At 42.3% G+C, this 14,817-nt stretch overlaps 1 protein-coding gene across 1 annotated transcript in view; it reads right to left on the bottom strand.

Annotated features, from left to right (window-relative positions):
• Window positions 1-14,817, bottom strand: part of HELZ2 (helicase with zinc finger 2) — a 76,490-nt gene that overhangs the window by 45,112 nt on the left and 16,561 nt on the right. The window lies entirely within an intron of this gene.

Raw genomic sequence — 14,817 nt, 5'->3', positions numbered from 1 at the left:
AAGGGTCTGTCTGGATGCACCTTAGATGATCTTCAGAAACCTTTAACTGTTGCCAAATTTTGGTGCCTCAGTTTCTGTTAGATAGAAATGCTCCAGCATTGAGTCTATGTGTAAAATACAGTTCTGATAGACATGTGATAACACACCTGCGGAATGACTAAGTGGGTAATAATGACATACCTATGGGGCAGGCAGAATTGGATGAGTCATGATCATGCGACTTTCATGACAATGGGCTGCATCATTCATTTGTCCCTTACTGATGACAAGACAGAAGGTGATACAAGAGAAGAGGAAATGCTCAGCCTCTCGCTTGCCTGCATTTCTTGCCTGTGTCTCTCTTGCTGTGTGAACCTCGTCATGAGTATATCTGTATCTGCTAATCATTTGATTGTGGATCAGGGGATCCTGATATGTATACATTTTAAATAGTGCAATGTGTCAAGATTAAGCCTCCTCATATTCTGGATGAAAACTGAATACTGAGTTTTCTAAACAGTGTCCTAAGAAGTCAGCCCTTGCGTTTGTATTCTCCTGATAAGACTGATTAACTAAGCAAAACTGCTACTTGCTTTATGTTTTTGCTTGCCTCTGTGGCATTAGTTTTGTCCATTGTGTAGTGTTTCCAAGGAGGGTGTGACTGGAAAACCAGAAGTCACACACCTATCCTGTGACAATGTCTTGTTAAGGGACGCATTAATTAAGAAGCAATGCTGTTGTTGACTAAACAAGGTGTTACACAGAATTGTGTCCAATTCTGGGCACCACAATTCAAGAGAGATATTGAAAAGCTGGAATGTGTCCAGAGGAGGGCGACTAAAATGATCAAGGGTCTGGAGAACAAACCCTATGAGGAGCGGCTTAAGGAGCTGGGCATGTTTAGCCTGAAGAAGAGAAGGCTGAGAGGAGACATGATAGCCATGTATAAATATGTGAGAGGAAGCCACAGGGAGGAGGGAGCAAGCTTGTTTTCTGTTTCCATGGAGACTAGGACGCGGAACAATGGCTTCAAACTACAAGAGAGGAGATTCCATCTGAACATTAGGAAGAACTTCCTGACTGTGAGAGCCGTTCAGCAGTGCAACTCTTTGCCCCAGAGTGTGGTGGAGGCTCCTTCTTTGGAAGCTTTTAAACAGAGGCTGGATGGCCATCTGTCAGGGGTGATTTGAATGCAATGTTCCTGCTTCTTGGCAGGGGGTTGGACTGGATGGCCCATGAGGTCTCTTCCACCGAGAAAGCCCTGTCATTCGTCCCCACCAGACGCGTTTGAGATGCTGGTAGGACTGAGAGCAGGGCCTCCACAGTAGATCTTAAATTACGAGATGGAACATAGAGAGAGATACGTTTGGATAAGTAGGCTGGGCCGGAGCTGTATAGGGTTTTACAGGCCAAGACCAGCACTTTGAATTGTGCTCGGAGGTGGACCGGCAGCCAGTGGAGCTGGCGCAGTGGGGGGTGGTATGCTCGCTGTATGGCACTCCTGTGAGTAATCTGGCTGCCGCCCATTGGACTAATTGAAGTCTCCAAACAGTCTTCAAAGGCAACCCCACGTAGAGTGCGTTGCAGTAATCTGTTTGGGATGTAACCAGAGCATGGACCACCGTGGCCAAGTCAGACTTCCCAAGGTACGGGCGCAACTGGCACACAAGCTTTGTGCAAAAGCTCCCCTGGCCACCACCGAAACCTGGGGTTCCAGGCTCAGCGATGAATCCAGGATCACTCCTAAGCTGCGAACCTGCGTCTTCAGGGAGAGTGTAACCCCATCCAACACAGGCTGTAACCCTATGCCCTGTTCGGCCTTTCGACTGACCAGAAGGACCTCTGTCTTGTCTGGATTCAATTTCAATTTGTTAGCCCTCATCCAGTCCGACACAGCAGCCAAGCACCGATTCAAGGTCTGAACAGCCTCTTTAGTAACAGGTGGGAAGGAGTAACAGATTTGGACATCATCTGCGTACAGATAACACCTCATTCCAAAACTCTGGTTGATCTCCCCCAATGGCTTCATGTAGATGTTAAATAACATCGGGGACAGTATTGATCCCTGAGGGACTCCACAAAACAATGGTTGTGGAGCGGAACAGGTGTCACCCAATGACACCTTCTGTGACCGTCCCTCCAGGAAGGACCGGAGCCACTGCAAAGCAGTACCTTCCGAGTCCCATTTCTGCGAGGCATCTCAGAAGGATACAGTGTCTGTTGCAGATACTTAAATTAATAGAAAAATAGTGTTGTAGTTCCAAAGTCATGGAGAGTTATGAGTTATTATTATCAAAGGGGTCAAAGTAGTATCCCCCCATGAACCCCAGGAAAAATGGAATTAAATTAAAAGGAAACACAATCCAACAAATCTGTGCAACTCCAGACCTTGTCAATGTCCTCACCAATTATGATTTAAGAAAAAAGCCTGGTTCTGCAAACATTCAGAAGTGTTTATTTCTCCAGTCAATTGGAAAAGGAAATCTAATTTACTGCTTTTGCTTCTGCTGCTACTGTCTACGCCGCTCTATCAACCTAAGTTAATTACGTTTATGACTTTCCAAATTGATCTGAAATTAAAAATGATTACAGAGTACAATGGAAACCATTCTATAGCACATTTTATTTATTCCGTAATGAATAACTCTCAATCCTAACTGAACTGGAATGACCACAATAATATTAAACGCACCAGAAATTAATCTTTTCGAAATACAATTAAATCTATCCTAGTCGAGGTTTGCATATTTTCTTAGGTTCTAATTATAATAAAGATGAACACAAACACGGTACAACCATCATATCTGCAGGGAACGTGGTTGCAGGTTTCCTATGGATACCTGAAACTCTGGAAATTTTGATTATACGGTGTCCCCTCGCTACTTCGCGGTTCGCTTTTCGCAGACTCGCTTTTTCGCGGGTTTTTGCCTCCCAGTTTATGAATGGTTGCCATTGCCCGGAGCAGCATTCTAATCTCGCCTCCTGACAATGATGAAGTGTGGAAGAGGGTTTCACCTTCCCGTTTGGGAGAGAGTGTTGGGGATTCCTCATCTTCGGAGGAGGAAGGGGAGCAGGGAAGTGCTCAGGAATTGGAGGGAGAAGAAGAATCAGACAATGAGGGTTTGAAAGTGCCCAAATTTCTAGAGAGATGAAAAGAGACAGAGCACAGACAGCGTTCAGCTAGGATAGCTGCTAAAAACGCTGAGCTAATTGGGAGACACCACAGCACCTCTTGCATGGGGAATTCAGGGCTATAAATCAGAGGCAGGAGCAGTCAGCTTTCACTGGTAACAACGACCCTGATACTGATGTTTTCACTCCTATGGAATCTGCTTTGTGTCTGCTGCTAAGGACTTAGTTCATCGGCCGTTGACTTATGTTGGGACTTCGTAAGAGACTTTAATTTGTGTCTGAATTAAGACTTCCTTGCTTTAGGTTCTTGTGGGTTTTTTCGGGCTATAGAGCCATGTTCTGGAGGCAATTTTTCTCCTGACGTTTCGCCTGCATCTATGGCAAGCATCCTCAGAGGTAGTGAGGTCTGTTGGAAGTAGGAAAAATGGGTTTATATATCTGTGGAATGGCTGGGGTGGGGCAAGGAGCTCTTCCCTGCTGCAGTTAGGTGTGAATGTTTAGCTGATCACCTTCATTAGCATTTGAAGGCCTGCCTGAGCCTGGGAAAATCTGTTGCTGGGAGGTGTTAATCTGTGCCTGGTTTTTTCCTCTCTGTTGTTTAGCTGTTATAATTTTAGAGTTTTTTTTTAATACTGGTAGCCAGATTTTGTTCATTTTCATGGTCTCTTCCATGGAAGAGACCACACAAGGAAGAGACCATGAAAATGAACAAAATCTGGCTACCAGTATTAAAAAAAAACCTAAACATTCACACCTAACTGCAGCAGGGAAGAGCTCCTTGCCCCACCCCAGCCATTCCACAGATATATAAACCAATTTTTCCTACTTCCAACAGACCTCACTACCTCTGAGGATGCTTGCCATAGATGCAGGCGAAACGTCAGGAGAAATGCCTCTAGAACATGGCTCTATAGCCCGAAAAAACCCACAAGAACCTAGTGATTCCAGCCATGAAAGCCTTCGACACTTCCTTGCTTTCTTTTGCACTTTTCAATTGCATTTGCTTATCCTTTGTGTTTGCTGAAGTAATGCATTTTTCTTTTACTTTCAACATTGTCTAAAGCAGTGTTTCTCAACCACCCTAATGCTGTGACCCCTTAATACAGTTCTTATGTTGTGGTGACCCCCTAACCATAAAATTATTTTCGTTGTTACTTCATAACTGTCATTTCGCTATTGTTTTGAATCGTAATATAAATACGATTCTTGACACGAATACTCAAATGGCCAAATGTGAACACTGGTGGAGTTTGGGAGAAATAGACCTTGACATTTGGGAGTTGTAGTTGCTGAGATGTATAGTTCACCTACAACCAAAGAGCATTCTGAAGCCCACTAATGATAGAATTGGGCCAAACTTCCCACACAGAGACCCCTATGGCCAATATAAAATACAGTGGTTTCTGGTAGTCTTTGGCGACCCCTCCGACACCCCCTCGTGACCCCCCCAGAGGTCCCGACCCCCAGGTTGAGAAACACTGGTCTAAAGGCTTATTTTGAAGGGCAACTCAGGACAGAGAGACAGCCAATCAAGAGATATTGCAAAGCAAAGCAGAGATAGCTAGCAAAAAACGAAATTGTACACTTTATACACTTCATGCTTCTGCCTCATCCTTGGAACCCGATATACATATATAGCATCCCTACTTCACGGATTTTCATTTTTCGTGGGTGGTCCTGGAACGTAACACCTGCGATAAGTGAGGAAACACTGTACTGGGTTGAAAACACATCATTTAGGTCCTCCAATGCTACTATATGGTATGCCTGGGCGGGAAGCATAATATAGCAAAGCACTGGAGAACCTAGAGTGTGTTTACACTGTAGAGTTAATGCAGTCTGACGCCACTTTAACTGCCATGGCTCAATGCTATGGAAGGCTGGGAGTTGTAGTTTAGCGAGGTACCAATACTTAGTTGACAAAGAGGGCCAAAGACCTTGTAAAGCAACAACTCCCAGGATTCGATAACATTGAACCACAGTTATTTGGGAGTTGTAGTCGCTGGGATTTAGAGTTCACCTACAATCAAAGAGCATTCTGAACTTCACCAGCGATGAAATTGAACTAAACTTGGCACACAGAACTCCCATGAGCAACAGAAAATACTGGAAGGGTTTGGAAAGCATTGGCCTTGAGTTTTGGAGCTGTAGTTCACTTACATCCAGAGAGCACTGTGGACTCAAACCATGATGGATCTGGACCAAAATTGGCACAAATACTCAATCTGCCCAAATGTGAACACTGGTGGAGTTTGGGGAAAATAGTCTTGACATTTGGGAGTTGTAGTTGGTGGGATTTATAGTTCACCTTCAATCAAAGAGCATTCCGATCCCCACAAGTGGTAGAACTGTGCCAAACTTCCCACACAGAACCTCCATTTCTTGAAGAGACTCACTGACGCAAGCCTCCCTCCAGCCTCGCACGCTCTCCCTCACCCGCACATGCGCACCACACTGTCATGCACCAAGCACACCTGCATTCCCCTCTCCACTTGGATACTCAGAAATAGCCCTCCCCTTGGCTGAGGTCGGCTGAGAGGCCAACCAATCACAGTGGCTTTTGGTGGGAGGATTTTCCGTCTGTTTCCAAAAAGGAAAAGAAGGACAGGTGGGGAGATCTTCAGCTTCTCTGCCAAAGGGGTTCCTATGACCATCTGAAATATAGGTATCTGATGCTCTTTGGCAACCTCTATGACTTACTTACTTAGGTGATCCCTCGTTGGCTGAATAGGATAGTCTTCCAGGATCAGTATTCTTGTGGATCCATAGGTGACTGTGGAGCCCTATTCTTCACCTTCTCCCACAGTGAGGGCATTGGTTTCCAGGTGGAAGGCGGTCCCGGTCGGGGTTGGCTTGACACACCTTCCTCTTGGCACATTTCTCACTTTCACCCTCCATTCGTGCCTCTTCAAATTCTGCAGCACTGGTGGTCACAGCTGACCTCCAGCTGGAGTGACCCCCTATGAAACCCCCTCGTGACTCTCCTCCAGAGGTACTGACCCCCAGGTTGAGAAAAGCTTCCCTATCCGGACTGCAAGAAGTTTTGGATTTTGGGTGTTTTACAAGGTATTTAGCCCTTTCTGATGAATCGCTTTGGTGTCTCTCCAAACTCCAACTCCCAGAATGCCACAGCATTGAGCCATGCCAGTTAAAGTGAGGTTATTTATTTGTCGTGTCAGAGCAACCAGTCCATTATATTACATTTCTAACAGAACAAAGCAAACAAACAGAAAAATACACAACTTGTGAGTTTGGTAGTTGGTTAGATGTCCTTTGACCAGTATCTGGCCACTTGGAGTGCTTCCGGTGTTGCTGCAAGAAGGTCCTCCATTGTGCATGTAGCAGGGCTCAGGTTGCATTGCAGCAGGTGGTCAGTGGTTTGCTCTTCTCCCCACTCGCATGTTGAGGATTCTACTTTGTAGCCCCATTTCTGAAGATTGGCTCTGCATCTCGTGGTGCCAGAGCGCAGTCTGTTCAGCGCCTTCCAAGTCGCCCAGTCTTCTGTGTGCCCAGGAGGGAGTCTCTCATTTGGTATCAGCCATTGGTTGAGGTGCTGCGTTTGAGCCTGCCACTTTTGGACTCTCGCTTGCTGAGGTGTTCCAGCAAGTGTCTCTGTAGATCTTAGAAAACTATGTCTGGATTTAAGTCGTTGGCATGCTGGCTGATACCCAAACAAGGGATGAGCTGGAGATGTCTCTGCCTTGGTCCTTTCACTATTGGCTGCTACTTCCCGGCGGATGTCAGGTGGTGCAATACCGGCTAAGCAGTGTAATTTCTCCAGTGGTGTAGGTCTCATTAAGAGCCACATCCACTGTTTTAGTGTGGTGAGATGTGTTCCACACTGGGCATGCATACTCAGCAGCAGAGTAGCACAGCGCAAGGACAGATGTCTTCACTGTATCTGGTTGTGATCCCCAGGTTGTGCCAGTCAGCTTTCATATGATATTGCTTCTAGCACCCACTTTTTGCTTGATGTTCAGGCAGTGCTTCTTGGGGGACATGAGAGAAGCCTCCTCGCAGGATTGCAAGACATCCGGGCGTCTCCTGGGCAACGTCTTCGTAGACGGCCGATTCTCTCGCCACAGAAGCGACCAGCATGCAAGCAAGCAAGCAAAACAACCAACGGACCTTTTCAGGACCAAAGTGAGGTCAAACTGAATTCATTCTCCAGTGTAAACATGGGATGTTGGGATGTGAACTTTCGTGAGGCCAAGCACTCTCTGGCACCCCACCCAAAAAGATAAACCAGGACCCATCAAAGGCTCATGAGTCAAAACACAGGGCTTGGACCCATGACTCAGAGAGCCAGCGAGTGAGTGGATGGGTGGAGGTGAAGCCACAAAACCCTTTGTTTCTAACGTCAGGAGATTTGTGATGCACGGGATCCGCTTTCAGGCTGGCTGGACAAACCCATCGTCCCAGAGAAGTAGTTCCGGCAAACCAACAAAAGGCAGCTAAGTCTTCCAGAGTGGAACAATAACTGTTTGTTGACTCATAACAAAAGGTGAATCACCCATGTTTGTTTGCAGAATGCAAGGCGGGAGCCTCTAAAACATTTACAATACTAATATTTACAATTCTCAACATGGCAAGGTCTGCCTTTTAAATACCTTCTATCCTCTGAATCCCAAAACCAGAGAATAACTCATTCGGTGGTATCTACATTGCAGAATGAATGCAGTTTGAGACCCTTGAACCATCGTACATCAAGTCCATGTTCATTGTGTTTTCACTTTTGACTTAGCTATTTTCATATGTGTGTGTTTTAAAATATACTTTGATGGTTGGATTTTAACTACCATATATACTCAAGTATAAGCTGTGTTTTTCAGCCCCTTTAAAGACTGAAAAAGATCCCCTTGGCTTATACTCAAGTCAAGGTTACTTATTATTTTACTCTATTATTATTATTATTATTATTATTACATTTACATTATTTTACTTATTACTTTAATTTAATATGGTTACTTATTATTTTACTCTATTATTATTATTATTATTATTATTATTACATTTACATTATTTTACTTGTTACTTTACTTTAATAAGGTTACTTATTATTTTACTCTATTATTATTATTATTTTGCTCTATTTATTATTATTATTACATTTACATTATTTTACTCGATTGTTATTATTATTACATTCATTATTTTTCTCTATTTATTATTGTTATTACATTTATTACTTTATTATTATTACATGTATTATTTTACTCTATTTATTATTGTTATTATACATGTATTAATTTTCTCTATTATTATTTTTTAAGGGTTTTTATTGTTTTTATTGTGATTTAATATTGTCTTAATGCTTAATCTGTATTTTGCTATTATGTGTACTGACTTGTGGTCAACCATTTTGAGGTGCCGATAGGCTGAGAAAAACGATATACAAGTATAGTAAATAAATAAATAAATATTACATTTATTGTTTTACTCTATGTATTATTGTTATTTCATTTATTATTTTACTCTATTATTATTGCATTTAATATTTTACTCTATTGTTACATGTATTATTTTACTCTATTATTAACTTTATTATTTTACTCTATTATTATACATGTATTAATTTTCTCTATTATTATTATTATTATTAATTTTTGTTGTTTTTATTGTGGTTTAATATTGTCTTAATGCTTAATCTGTATTTTGCTATTATGTGTACTGACTTGTTGTAAACCGCTTTGAGGCGCCGATAGGCTGAGAAAGGCGGTATACAAGTATAGCAAATAAATAAATAAATATTACATTTATTGTTTTACTCTATGTATTATTGTTATTTCATTTATTATTTTACTCTATTATTATTGCATTTAATATTTTACTCTATTGTTACATGTATTATTTTTCTCTATTATTATTAAATATATTATTTTACTCTATTTATTATTATACATGTATTAATTTTCTCTATTATTATTATTTTTTGCTGTTTTTATTGTGGTTTAATATTGTCTTAATGCTTAATCTGTATTTTGCTATTATGTGTACTGACTTGTTGTAAACCGCCTTGAGGCGCCGATAGGCTAAGAAAGGCGGTATACAAGTATAGCAAATAAATAAATAAATATTACATTTATTACTTTACTCTATTATTATTGCATTTATTATTTTACTCTATTTATTACTGTCATTACATTTATTATTTTACTCTATTATTATTGCATGTATTATTTTACTCTATTTATTATTATTATTATTACATTTTTTTATTTTACTGTTTTATTATTACATTTATTCTGTTACTCTATTATTATGGCATTTTACTCTATTTATTATAATTATTACATTTATTATTTTACTCTATTTATTATTATGTTACTCTCTTTATTATTATTGGAAGGATACATAAGCACATTTACATTGAAGAAGGTTAGAATAATGGTTTAATCAGAGTTGGACAGTCTTATCTTAAATTACAGTTTTATGTAAGTATTAAAAACATTGAACTTACTGATGCCTCAATTAATGTAATTTTATTGGTATCTATTTTTATTTTGAAATTTGCCCGTAGCTGTTACATTTCCCACCCTTGGCACAGACTTGAGTCAATAAGTTTTCCTAGTTTTTTGTGCCTGGCTTATATTCGGGTCGGCTTATACTTGAGTATATCCGGTAAATTAAAACTTGGCCTGGTATATACTCAGGTATATATGGTATTTATTGTCAAAGGCTTTCCACACCCTGGTCATTCCACAGATATATAAACCCATTTTCCTAGTTCCAACAGACCTCACTACCTCTGAGGATGCTTGTCATAGATGCAGGTGAAACGTCAGGAGAGAATGCCTCTAGAACATGGCCATATAGCCCAAAAAAACCCTACAACAACCTATATATGGTATGTTAATATGTGATTATATAGATGTTATGCTCTGCCTTGAGCCAAAGGGAGAAGCAGGCAATAAATTAAAATGTATTATTATTATTATTATTATTATTATTATTATTATTATTATTTTTAACACAACAAGATGAGTCCACAGCAGACGCTCTGCTGGCTGTTGAATTGGATCACACGTCAGACACTTCCAAAGTGTCTAGGACTGTGTGATGTATCGGCGAATAATGCGTGCAGATCCCAGTAAGGTGGCCTTTTGCGGCTGGCAGATGGTAATTTTGTCAGCGCTGATTGTGTTTAAGTGCAGGCCAGGGTCTTTAGGCACTGCACCCAGTGTGCTGATCACCACTGGGACCACCTTGAGTGTTTTGTGCCAGAGTCTTTGCAGTTCAATCTTTAAATCCTCATATTGTGTCAACTTTTCCAGTTGTTGTTGTTATTGTTGTTATTATTATTATTATTATCATCATCATCATCATTATGATGATGATGATAGAATGCAATGTTTTGTAATTTGGCGAGGCATTAGAACTCTTTGGCAGAGAAGACTGTAGAGCTTGTGAAACTACAACTCCCAGGATTCCATTGCATGAAGGTAATAGCACGGGTGGGGGTATTACTCTTGAAAAAAGGAAGTGTTCCAAGCTCTGTTCATAATAGGTTAGTCCTCTCAAGGTCTGTGTAAACTATCGAATCAAGGTGGTTCGACACCAGTTTTAATTTAATTACCAGGGCTATGAGTTGTAGTTCGAAAAGTCTTCTCCGTTGATGCCTCATCAAACTACAACTCCCTCGATTCCATAACATGGAATCATGGTTCAGAGGCGGCCCTAGGTAATTTTCAACGGTAAGCAAACATATTTTGGCGCCCCCCCCCCCCCCAACCAATCACTGATATATATTTTCTGTTCGTCGTGGGAGTATTGTGTGCCATATTTGGTTCAATTCCATCATTGGTGGAGTTCAGAATGCTCTTTGATTGTAGGTGAACTATACATCCCAGTAACTACAACTCGCATATGTCAAGGTCTATCCCCCCCCCCCCAGAGTGCCTCAAGAGCACCCCTGGGCAAAATCAACTATACTGCAAATGCTTACTTTGCGTAATGGGTCGAGCCGCTCCTGTCATGACTGTTAAAGTGGCACCAAACTACATCAAGTGTCCAGTGTAGATGTTTCCCTCACTCTCCTTTCCAGCTCCCAACGCAAAGCCTGTAACATCTCACAATCTGACCGATTCCGCATTTCTGTTTTAAGTTTCGTTTTCTCGACACGGATGGCTCAGTGGCATTGCTGGGCGGCCAGGCATGCAAATTGCAAAAGAGATGACACACCAAGCTCCTGTTTGCAAAAGGCAGACAGAACCAACAAACAAGATAACCCCGCCGCAAAACGAAACCCAGAGATAGCGAGTGAGATTGCTTTGCGGTGACTTTTTGTCCCTAAGGCAAAGGTTTATTAAGTGATGTTCGTTGTTTGATTGAGTTGGATCTCTCTTGGGTTTGCAAAACGAACTGTGAGTGGCAGAGGCTGGATCTACACTTCCATATAATCCGGTTCCAGTGCCTCACCCAACTACAACTCCCACAATTCCATAGCATTTAGCCATGGCAGCTAAAGCAGTGTCGAGTTGTATTAATACAACAGTGCAGACTTGGGTTCTCAGCTTGGGTGTGATCCTGGACTCATAGTTGAGCCTGGAAACTCAGGTCTCTGCGGTGAACAGGCGAGTATTTGCATAATTAAAACTTGTGTGCCAGCTGCGCCCGTACCTTGAGAAGTCTGACTTGGCCATGGTAGTCCATGCTCTGGTTACATCCCGTATAGACTACTGCAACGCTCTCTACATGGGGTTGCCTTTGAAGACTGTCCGGAAGGTCCAAATGGTCCAGCGAGCAACAGCCAGGTTGTTAATGGGAGCGGCACTCAAGGAACTCCTCTGTTGCCCCCGAGGCACAGTGGGTTAAACCCCTGTGCTGTCAGGACTGAAGACCAACAGGTCGCAGGTTCGAACCTGGGGAGAGGCAGATGAGCTCCCTCTATCAGCTCCAGCTCCTCATGCGGGGGCATGAGAGAAGCCTCCCACAAGGATGATAAAACATCAAAAAATCATCCGGACATCCCCTGGGCAACATCCTTTCAGATAGCCAATTCCCTCACACCAGAAGCGACTTGCAGTTTCTCAGGTCGCTCCTGACATGACCAACTCCTCTGTTGCGCCAGCTCCACTGGCCGCCAGTTTGCTACTGGGCACAATTCAAAGTGCTGGCTTTAGCCTATAAAGCCCTAAACGGTTCCAGGCTAGCTTACCTATCCAAACGTATCTCTCCTTATTAACCATCTAGGACTTTAAGATAATCTGGAGAGGCCCTGCTCTTGATCCCGCCTTCCTCGCAGATGCGTTTGGCAGGGACAAGAGACAGGGCCTTTTCAGTGGTGGCCCCTCGGCTATGGAACACCCTCCCCACGGATATAAGATCAACTCCCTCCCTTCTAACATTCCACAAAATGGTTAAGACCTGGCTCTTTGAGCAAGCTTTTTCTACTAGAGCATAATTAGACGTAAACGAACATATGGAATGACTGACGATGCAACTGGACAATGAGACGCTAACGATGCAACTGGACAATGAGACCAACTGTATTTTGGTATTTGTTATGGCATTGAATAGCTGCTGACTGTGAACTGCCTTGAGTTGCCTCTGGCTGAGAAAGTGCGGTAAATAAAATAAATAATAGACGCTCCACCAGTGTAAGTTATTGATCCCCATTTTCCAACATAGAATGTGTTCAGCCAAGAGAATCAAAGATCTCCAAAGCAAGCTCTATATGAGGAATGGTTTGAGATTGGAGACGAAATTAAAGTAGAGTCTTGCTTATCCAACCTTAGCTCAACTAACCTCCTATATTATCCAACACAGACTGACTCTCACCTGGATCCACAGCTGTTTCAATACATTGCGATGTTTTGGTGCTAAACTCGTAAATACAATAATTACTACATAACATTACTGTGTGTATGTATTGAACTGCTTTTTCTGTCGATTTGTTGTAAAACATGATGTTTTGGTGCTTAATTTGTAAAATCATAACGTATTTTGTTGTTTAATAGGTTTTTGCTTAAGGTAAAGGTAAACGTTTTCCCTTGACATTAAGTCCAGGCGTGTCCGATTCTAGGAGTTGGTGCTCATCTCCATTTCTAAGCCCAAGAGCTGGCGTTGTTCATAGACACCTCCAAGGTCATGTGGCCAGCCATGACTGCATGGAGCGCCGTTACCTTCCTGCCGGAATGGTACCTATTGATCTACTCACATTTGCATGTTTTCGAACTACTAGGTTGACAGAAGCTGGGGTTAACAGCGGAAGCTCACGCCGCTCTCCGGATTCGAACCTGCAACCTTTTGGTCAACAAGCTCAATGGTTTAACCCACCTTTTGGTCAACAAGCTCAATGGTTTAACCCACCTTTTGGTCAACAAGCTCAACCTTTTGGTCAACAAGCTCAATGGTTTAACCCGCCGGGGGCTCCGGTTTTTGCTTAACCCCTCCTAATTATCCAACATTTTCACTTATCCAACGTTCTGCCAGCCGTTTATGTTGGATAAGCGAGACTACTGTATTGACTCTGGGGAAAACTCAAAAGATTAACACTATGTAACAAAATTTGAAACATTTTCTGTTCCTGGTTTGAAAGTATTATTTCCTGTTTAATGGTGCAGTCCTTACTTTGAAAGTAGTTGTTACACTCCAGAAACTTTGTTTTTGCAGCTGCAACAATCTATGTTGAGTTGGTTGAGATTTGAGGACATATTCATTGAAGAACTAGAGGTAAATGTGCTGCAGGATGATGTCCCTCCCGCAAAGATAAAGTTTGTGCACTTCAATAAACTTTTCCCGTGTATTTATGATAGAACCAATTAGGTCTGGAGAACAAGCCCTATGAGGAGCGGCTTAAGGAACTGGGCATGTTTAGCCTGAAGAAGAGAAGGCTGAGATATGATAGCCATGTGAGGGGAAGTCACAGGAAGGAAGGAGCAAGCTTGTTTTCTGCTTCCTTGGAGACTAGGACGCAATGGAACAGTGGCTTCAAACTACAAGAGAGGAGATTCCATCTGAAGATGAGGAAGAACTTCCTGACTGTGCGAGCCGTTCAGCAGTGGAACTCTCTGCCCCGGAGTGTGGTGGAGGCTCCTTCTTTGGAGTCTTTTAAACAGAGGCAGGATGGCCATTTGTCAGGGGTGATTTGAATGCAATATTACTGCTTCTTGGCAGGGGGTTGGACTGGATGGCCCATGAGGTCTCTTCCAACTCTTTGATTCTATGCTTCTATGAAACGAGATTTATAATCCAGGAACAAAAAATGTGTTGCATAGTGTAACTGTTCTGCATCACGGTGAGCTTCTATTAAACTCCAACCCCAGATCCATGTCTAGTCTACAAAAGGATAATCCACCACGGACATCAGAAGAGCTGCAAGACCAAGAACAAGCCATGAGAGTCCAGACAAAGAGGAAAAGTGTTCTTGCCATACATCAAGGGAACCACTGACCGCATAGGGAAGCTGATGAAGAAACACAACCTACAAACTATCTACAGACCCACCAAGAAAATCCAACAAATGCTATGTTCAGCAAAGGACAAGAGGGGTCCTCTCACTATTTCAGGAGTCTACGGATACCATGCAGCTGTGGATAAGTGTACATAGGGACCACCAAATTTAGCATTGCCCAAACACGAATCAAGGAATGCAAAAGGCACTGCAGACTACTTCAACTAGAGAAGTCAGCCATAGCAGAGCACCTGATGAACCAACCTGGACACAGCATATTATTGGAGAACACAGAAATGCTTAACCACTCT

This window comes from Anolis sagrei, chromosome 4, assembly GCF_037176765.1.
Source record: "Anolis sagrei isolate rAnoSag1 chromosome 4, rAnoSag1.mat, whole genome shotgun sequence".
NCBI classification, from domain to species: domain Eukaryota; kingdom Metazoa; phylum Chordata; class Lepidosauria; order Squamata; family Dactyloidae; genus Anolis; species Anolis sagrei.
Note: the sequence above shows the minus strand (reverse complement) of the source record. Positions and strands in the feature narration are given on the sequence as shown.